This window comes from Lontra canadensis, unplaced genomic scaffold (assembly GCF_010015895.1).
Source record: "Lontra canadensis isolate GAN:19392208 unplaced genomic scaffold, GSC_riverotter_1.0 scaffold13, whole genome shotgun sequence".
NCBI lineage: Eukaryota > Metazoa > Chordata > Mammalia > Carnivora > Mustelidae > Lontra > Lontra canadensis.
The window spans coordinates 6,876,037-6,884,329 of record NW_022631007.1 but is presented as its reverse complement, the minus strand read 5'-3'; the positions used below and the strand labels follow the sequence as shown (position 1 = coordinate 6,884,329).

General features: G+C 36.5%; 1 non-coding gene across 1 annotated transcript; it reads left to right on the top strand.

Moving 5' to 3' along the window:
- The first annotated feature begins 7,771 nt into the window (after window positions 1-7,771).
- Window positions 7,772-7,878, top strand: LOC116867992. Its single transcript, XR_004382714.1, has one exon. It is a non-coding gene; the product is annotated as a U6 spliceosomal RNA (small nuclear RNA).
- Window positions 7,879-8,293: the final 415 nt, after the last annotated feature.

Genomic DNA, 8,293 nt, shown 5'->3' with positions numbered 1-8,293 from the left:
AACACCCTTGATATCCATCCAGATATCCATCCATCCATGTTATCACGAATGGCAGGATTTCCTTCTTTCTCATTCCTGGATCATGACTGGATCATGGCTGGATACTCTAGTGTGTGTGTGTGTGTGTGTGTGTGTGTGTGTGTATGAATCTATCTATATCTTGATATATAATATTATATATATAACAAAATACTATATATGTATGTAAATATGTATATGTATATACTCATATCTATATATATGTACACGTACACATATATTTATATCACATCTTTATCCATTCATCCATTGATGGGCACTTAAAGTGCTTCCATGCATTGGCTGTAGCAAATAATGCTACAGTGAACAAGCAAATGTGGATATCCCCTCAGTATCGTCTTTTCATTTCCTTTGGATATATCACCAGAAGTGGGATTGTGTGGTCATATGATGGTTATATTTTTTTTAATTTTTAAGCACCCTCCATACTATTTTTTCCATAGCGGCTGCAACAATTTACATTCCCACTAACTGGACACAATTTTTCCCTTTTCTCTACATCCTTACCAAGACTCGGAATCTCTTGCCTTTTTGATAATAGACATTCTAAGAAGTGTGAAGTGCTGTTTCATTGTGGTTTTGATTTGATGTAGCTAATGATTAGTAATGTTGAACAAATCTTCATGGGCCTGTTGAGCATTTGCCTGTCTTCTTTGGCAAAATGTCTATTCAGTTCCTCTGCCCATATTTTAACTGGGTCATTTGGTTTTGGTTTTGGTTGTTTCGTTATTGAGTTGTGAGTTCTTGATATTTTTTACATTAACCCTTTATTAGATATATGATTTGCAAATATTTTCTCCCACCCCATAGGATGCCTTTTCATTTTATTGATGGCCTTCATTGTTTTGCAGAAGCTATTTAAATTGACATAGTCCCAATTGTTGATTTTAGCTTTTGTTGTCTTTGCTTTTTGATGTCAAATACAAATATCATTGCAAAGACTGATATCGAGGAGCTTATCCTTTATCTTTTCTTTTAGAAATATATGGTTTCTGTCTTTTAATTCAAGTCTAATACATTTTGAGTTGATTTTTGTTAATGGTGTAAGATGGGGTCCAGTTGAATTTATCCAGGTTTCCCAACACCGTTTATTTAAGAGATTATCCTTCCTCCATTGCGTATTCCTGGCTCTTTTGTCATAGTTAATAGACCATATATGTCTGTGTTTATTGCTGGGCTTCCTATTCTGTTCTGTTGCTCTGTATGTCTGTTCTGTTTTCATGCCAACAGCACAGTGCTTTGATTACTATAGCTTTGGATTATAGCTTGAGATTGGGAAATGCGATACCTCCAGATTTTTTCCCCTCAATATTGCTTTGGAAATTTGGGGTCTTTCATGTTTTTCTTTTGGATAATTTTAGTATCATTTGTGATATTACATTTTTAATCATTTTGTTCAAGTATAACATGGAAGTAAGAGAGTGCACAAATCTTAAGATTTCTAATTTAGTAATTTTTTATGATGTGAACACCAAATATAACATTACCAGTAACCAGAAAATGCCCTTGTACCAACTCCAGTTAATACCTCCTCCCAACAGCAGCCACTTTCTTGAGTTCTATCACATTCAATTAGGAAATTTCTTGTGAATATACATTCTTTTATGTTGGGTTTTTTTTTTTTTCCCCTCCGTGATATATATATATATATATATATATATATATATATATTTAGGTTTTTATTTATTTATTTGACAGACAGAGATCACAAGTAGGCAGAGAGGCAGGCAGAGATAGAGAGGAGGAAGCAGGCTCCCCACTGAGCAGAGAGCCTGATGTAGGGCTCGATCTCAGGAACCCTGGATCATGACCTGAGCCGAAGGCCGAGGCTTTAACCCACTGAGCCACCCAAGCGCCCCCTCAGTGATATATCTTGAGATTCAACAATGTTGTTGTATGAAGCAGAAGTTTGCTCCTTTTCATTGATATATGTTATTCTAATGTGTGACTATACTATGATGGGTTTACCCCTTCTACTCTTGATAGACATTTGATTATTTCCAGGTTTTGACTCTGATGAATAAAAACTATGGGCACTTTTCTTCATGTATATTTGTGTACTTAGGTACTTATTTCTGTGGGTAGACATTTAGGACTAGACTTGCTGATTCACAAGGCATGTATATGTTCAGCTTTAATGGATATTGATACATAATTTTCTATTAGTTGATACTTTGTCAAAGAAACCAAATCATTATGAGTGATATAGAGTAAGAAATTTATTATGGTAGTTTGACTTTACTCATTAGTTGAAGCTGGAGAAGCAGTCTAACGAGGATGCTGTCATTATGTCTAGTGTTGAGCTCCAAATCACTCAAAGTCAGCCAGATCAGCAGCTGGGGGGAAAAAAAAAGTTGAATTCAGAAGAGAACAATGACAACCTGGAACTCAAGGAAGAACCAGAACCCTTGAGGAAAGATTAAAACTGTTGAGAAAACCTCTGACTTGTTAGGAAAAGGCAAAAGTGCTTTTTGTCACTTACTATCTCCAGTATTGATAATGGGGATCATCTATGGGAATAGCTGGCATTGTTTGCCATGGAAGTGTACACATATTTGGCCCAGGCCTTGGAGAGGATGAAGGAAGAGATCACCCAGAGCTGATAAGTTGTGAGTGAGCTGGAGATCAGTGACAACATGTAACAATTGCCACCATGCCTGACTTCCTGCAGTGACCCTCAGAGCAAAAGGGAAATGGCTCCTGATTTACTCTTGCCTTTTGAATATCACTTGTAATGTTAACAAAGAATCCTATGAGCAAAGAACTTCTATAAAACCTAGTTTCAGCTTAGTCGAGTCAATAAAGGACAAAGGCACCCTTGTCATCTTGATATGCATAAATATCTTTTCTAACTATACTTAACTTCTTTTTTTAACTATTCTTAACTTGTTTTTTAAAAAAAAGAAAGAAAAATCATCTTTCTATCTAACATAATTCAACTATCTTTATGCAACTCAAAATGTGCTATCCATCTCCTCATACCATAACATCAAATCCTTTATTTTTTAGGTTGTGTTATTTACTCTCCTAGTTGAATTACATGTTTATTTTGAAATTCTGAGTTTAAATCGTGAGGTATAAGTTGAAAGTCCATGGATATATCTTATGGGGGATGGTTGAGAAGTGGTAGAGGAAAAAAAAAGTTGATTAATATTTATACAAATAGAATCATATCAAAATAAAGAAGGGATATTCATAACTTGCATAGACTTCATTTTCACAACTAGCCACTTCGTTGCAGCTCATATCTTTCAACTTCATATTTATTTTTACCCTTAGTAAGTACTCAGCTGGTTACGGTTCCCTACTTGGTGTGGTGACTTAAACTTTTACTCCTAAAGGATCTGGGCTATTTATAGTCTTGCCTATATCAGGTTATAATTTTCCACTGATTTTTGTTTCTTTTTCAGGTCATTTATTTAAATTCCAATTAGTAATATACAATACAAATTTAGTTTCAGGTGTATAATTTAGTGATTCATTACTTCCATACATCACCCAGTGCTCATCACAAGTGTGCTTCTTTATCCCCATCACCTATTTCACCCGTCCCCCAGCTCACTCCTCTCTAGTAACTATCGGTTTGTTCTCTGTAGTTAAGAGTCTCTTTCTTAGTTTTTCTTTCTCTTTTTCACCCCTCTATGTTCGTTTATTTTGTATCTTAGTGTCCACATATGAGTGAAATCATATGGTATTTGTCTTTCTCTGACTGATTCAGCATAATAATTACTAGCTTTATCCATGTTATTGCAACTGGCAAGATTTCATTCTTATTTTATGTCTGAGTAATATTCCTGTGTGTGTGTGTGTGGGTGCGTGTGTACCTCATCTTCTTTATCTGTTCTTCAGTCACCGGATATTTGGGCTGCTTCCATAATTTGGCTATTGTTGATAATGCTTCTGTAAACATCAGGGTGGATATATCCCTTCAAATTAGTATTTCTTTATCCTTTGGGTAAATATCTAGTAGCCCAATTGCTGGATTGTAGGGTAGTTCTATTTTTAACTTTTTGAATAACCTTTATACTCTTCACCAGGAGCGACCTGCACCAATTTACACTCCCACCAAGAATGTGAGAGGATTCCTCTTCTTCCGCATCCTTGCCAATATCTGTTGTTTCCAGTGTTGTTAATTTTCTCATTGTAGTTTTGATTTGTATTTCCCTGATGATGAATGATGTTGAATATATTTTCATGTGTCTTTTGGCCGTGTGTCCTCTTTGAAAAAATGTCTATTCATGTCTTCTGTCCATTTCTTAACTGGATTATTTGTTTTGGGGGTATTGAATTTGATAAGTTCTTTATAAATTTTGGAAACTAACCCCTATCATATATGCTACTTACAAATATCTTCTCCCATTCTGTAGTCTTTTAGTTTTGTTGATTATTTTCTTTGATGTGAAGTGCAGAAGCTAATATCATCCTCAATGGGGAAAAAAAGCTTTTCATCTGTGATCAGGAATAAGACAAAGATGTCCACACTCATCACCCCAATACTTAACATAGTATCAGAATCCTAGCCACAGCAATCAGATAATACAAAGAAATAAAAGGCATCCAAATTGGCAAGGAAGAAGTCAAACTTCCACTATTTACAGATGACATGATACTCTATGCAGAAAACCCATAATGGAGTGCCTCAGTGGCTCAGTGGGTTAAGCACCTGACTTTTTTTTTTTTAAATTTTTAATTTTTTTTAATTTTTCTAATTTATTTTCAGTGTGACAGTATTCATTGTTTTGGTACCACAGCCAGTGCTCCATGCAATCAGTGCCTTCTCCAATACCCACCACCTGGTTCCCCCAACCTCCCACCCCCTGCCCCTTCAAAACCCTCAGATTGTTTTCAGAGTCCATAGTCTCTCATGGTTCACCTCCCCTTCCAATTTCCCTCAACTCCCTTCTCCTCTCCATCTCCCCTTGTCCTCCATGCTATTTGTTATGCTCCACAAATAAGTGAAACCATATGATAATTGACTCTCTCTGCTTGACTTATTTCACTCAGCATCATCTCTTCCAGTCCCGTCCATGTTGCTACAAAAGTTGGGTATTCATCCTTTCTGATGGAGGCATAATACTCCATAGTGTATATGGACCACATCTTCCTTATCCATTCGTCTGTTGAAGGGCATCTTGGTTCTTTCCACAGTTTGGCGACCGTGGCCATTGCTGCTATAAACATTGGGGCACAGATGGCCCTTCTTTTCACTACATCTGTATCTTTGGGGTAAATACCCAGTAGTGCAATGGCAGGGTCATAGGGAAGCTCTATTTTTGTAATTTCTTGAGGAATCTCCACACTGTTTTCCAAAGTGGCTGCACCAACTTGCATTCCCACCAACAGTGGAAGAGGGTTCCCCTTTCGCCACATCCCCTCCAACACATATTGTTTCCTGTCTGGCTAATTTTGGCCATTCTAAGTGGTGTAAGGTGGTATCTCAATGTGGTTTTAATTTGAATCTCCCTGATGGCTAGTGATGATGAACATTTTTTCATGTGTCTGATAGCCATTTGTATGTCTTCATTGGAGAAGTGTCTGTTCCTATCTTCTGCCCATTTTTTTATATGATTGTTTTGTGTGTGTTGAGTTTGAGGAGTTCTTTCTAGATCCTGGATATCAACCTTTTGTCTGTACTGTCATTTGCAAATATCTTCTCCCATTCCGTGGGTTGCCTCTTTGTTTTGTTGCCTGTTTCCTTTGCTGTGCAGAAGCTTTTGATCTTGAAGTCCCAAAAGCTCATCTTCACTTTTGTTTCCTTTGCCTTTGGAGACATATCTTGAAAGAAGTTGCTGTGGCTGATATCAAAGAGGTTACTGCCTATATTCTCCTCTAGGATTCTGATGGATTCCTGTCTCACATTGAGGTCTTTTATCCATTTTGAGTTTATCTTTGTGTATGGTGTAAGAGAATGGTCGAATTTCATTCTTCTACATATAGCTGTCCAGTTTTCCCAGCACGATTTATTGAAGAGACTGTCTTTTTTCCACTGTATATTTTTTCCTAGCATCTGACTTTTGATTTCAGTTCAGGTTATAACCTCAGGGTTGTGAGATGAATCCCTGCACCAGGCTCCACACTGAGTGCAGAGCTTGCTTGACATTGTCTCTGTCCCTCTCCCTCTGCACTTACCCCATCCCACTCATGCTCTCTCTCTCAAAAAAAAAAAAAAAAAAAAAAGACTCTACAAAAAATTGCTGGAACCGATATACAATTCAGTCAAATCACAGGATACAAAATCAACATACAGAAATTTGTTGTATTTCTATACACCAATGTTGAAGCAGCAGAGAGAGAAATCAAAGAATCAATCCCATCTACAACTGCACCAAAACCCATAAGATACCAAAGAATATACCTAACCAAAGAGATCAAAATCTGACTCTGAAAACTATGAAATTGAAGATAATGCAAAGAAATGTAAAAACATTCTTTTCTCATCGATTGGAACAACCACTATTGTTAAAACATCTATATTATCCACGGATTTTAATGGCAGGATATACGTGCGTTACGAGGCACTCAGAGGATATTCTGCATTCCAGATCCACATCGTTTTAGCGATAATACAATTTCCTGCTGATAATCAGTATCAACTACGCCAGATAGTAGAGCAACTACTGAATCACTGTCATGGAAGCTTAAAATGCCCAGCCATCAATCTTAACTTTCAGTTTAATGGAACCAACACTATTCCCCCTGGTGTAAGTATACATCTTTTGGGAGCTCTGGACCTTGTGATATACATTAGCCCTACATTATAGTTACTAGTCATATGAGAATGTTTATATTAAATTTAAATTACCTTAAAATTAAAAAAAAAAACAAATTATTTTATATTAAGTACATTTTAAAATTTATCACTGGAGTGGCAATAGCTATATTTCAAGATTTCAATGTGGCTCATGTTTACATATTGGACTACACAGATGGGGAACTGCACTATATAGTCTAGAGACCAGCAGAATCCAAGATTTTATTGACAGAAGCAAAAAAAAAATTGCTAGAGGAATACAAAAGCTAATGATGAGAAGAGTCTCCCTTTCCATGCATTGATTCTTGGACCAATGAATTTTCACTAGAAAAAGCAGTGCTACATAGAGGTTGCTGATCTACAATATACACTGCATCCTGGAGAACCCTATTTTATATGTTCTCATCAGTTGAAGCCCTAATTGAGTCTTTAAAAAACCATTCCACCATGCTATTAGTAAAACTGCTTCAGGATGATGAGAGAGATGGTAAGAGACTATGTCCCTGATCAGAACAAAGCTGTGTGGAATATCATGATTCTGAGTAAGGTTTTCTATAAATCTTTGAATGAAGGTTTTTGGCAAAAGTCTTAAGGGCAAAAAAGGACAATCCATTATCAAAGTAAGTGTCTATTCTAGTGAGAATAGTACTGCTCCTTCCAATGGAAAATGGTCCAATGCAATCAACTTGTACCAGTTTGCTGAATGATATCCCCAGGGAATTGTGGGAAATGGTACAATACAAGATTCAGCATTGGTTCTACCACTGAGAGTTTGGGCATTCAGCAGTGTTTTACCCAAAATTGCACTGGTGTTAGTAGTTTATGTATTTGAGCCCATGTGTAAAGTTTATCCCTAAAATCATAGCCATTTTTTTTCATGGATTTATTGGACAAGGACAGCAGTGTCTGTGGGCAATCTGACTGACTTATCTCCATAGAATAGGTCATATTTTCCAAATGATTATTAAAATCCTGCTATTTGTGCTCACTTCAGCAGCACAAATACTAGCATTGGAATGATACAGAAAAGATTACCATGGCTACTGTGCAAGGAAGACACAGAAGTTCATGAAGTGTTCCATATTTTTAATATCTACCATTTATATTGACATGGATGGAACTGGGGGGTATTATGCTAAGTGAAATGAGTCAATCAGAGCAACATAATTATCATATGGTTTCACTCATATTTGGAACATAAGGAATAGTGCAGAGGACAACAGGGGAAGAGAGGGAAAACTGAAAGGGAAGAAATCAGAGAGTGAGACAAACCATATGAGACTCTTGACTCTAGGAAATAAACTGAGGGTTGCAGAAAGGGAGTTGCGGGGGCAGGGGTTGGGGTAACTGGGTGATGGGAATTAAAGAGGGTATGTGATATGATGAGCACTGGGTATTATATTCAACTAATGAATATTTGAACATTATATCAAATACGAATGATGTACTAAACCTTGGCTAGTTGAATTTAAATGTAAAAAAGAGAAAATAAAAAAAGAAAAA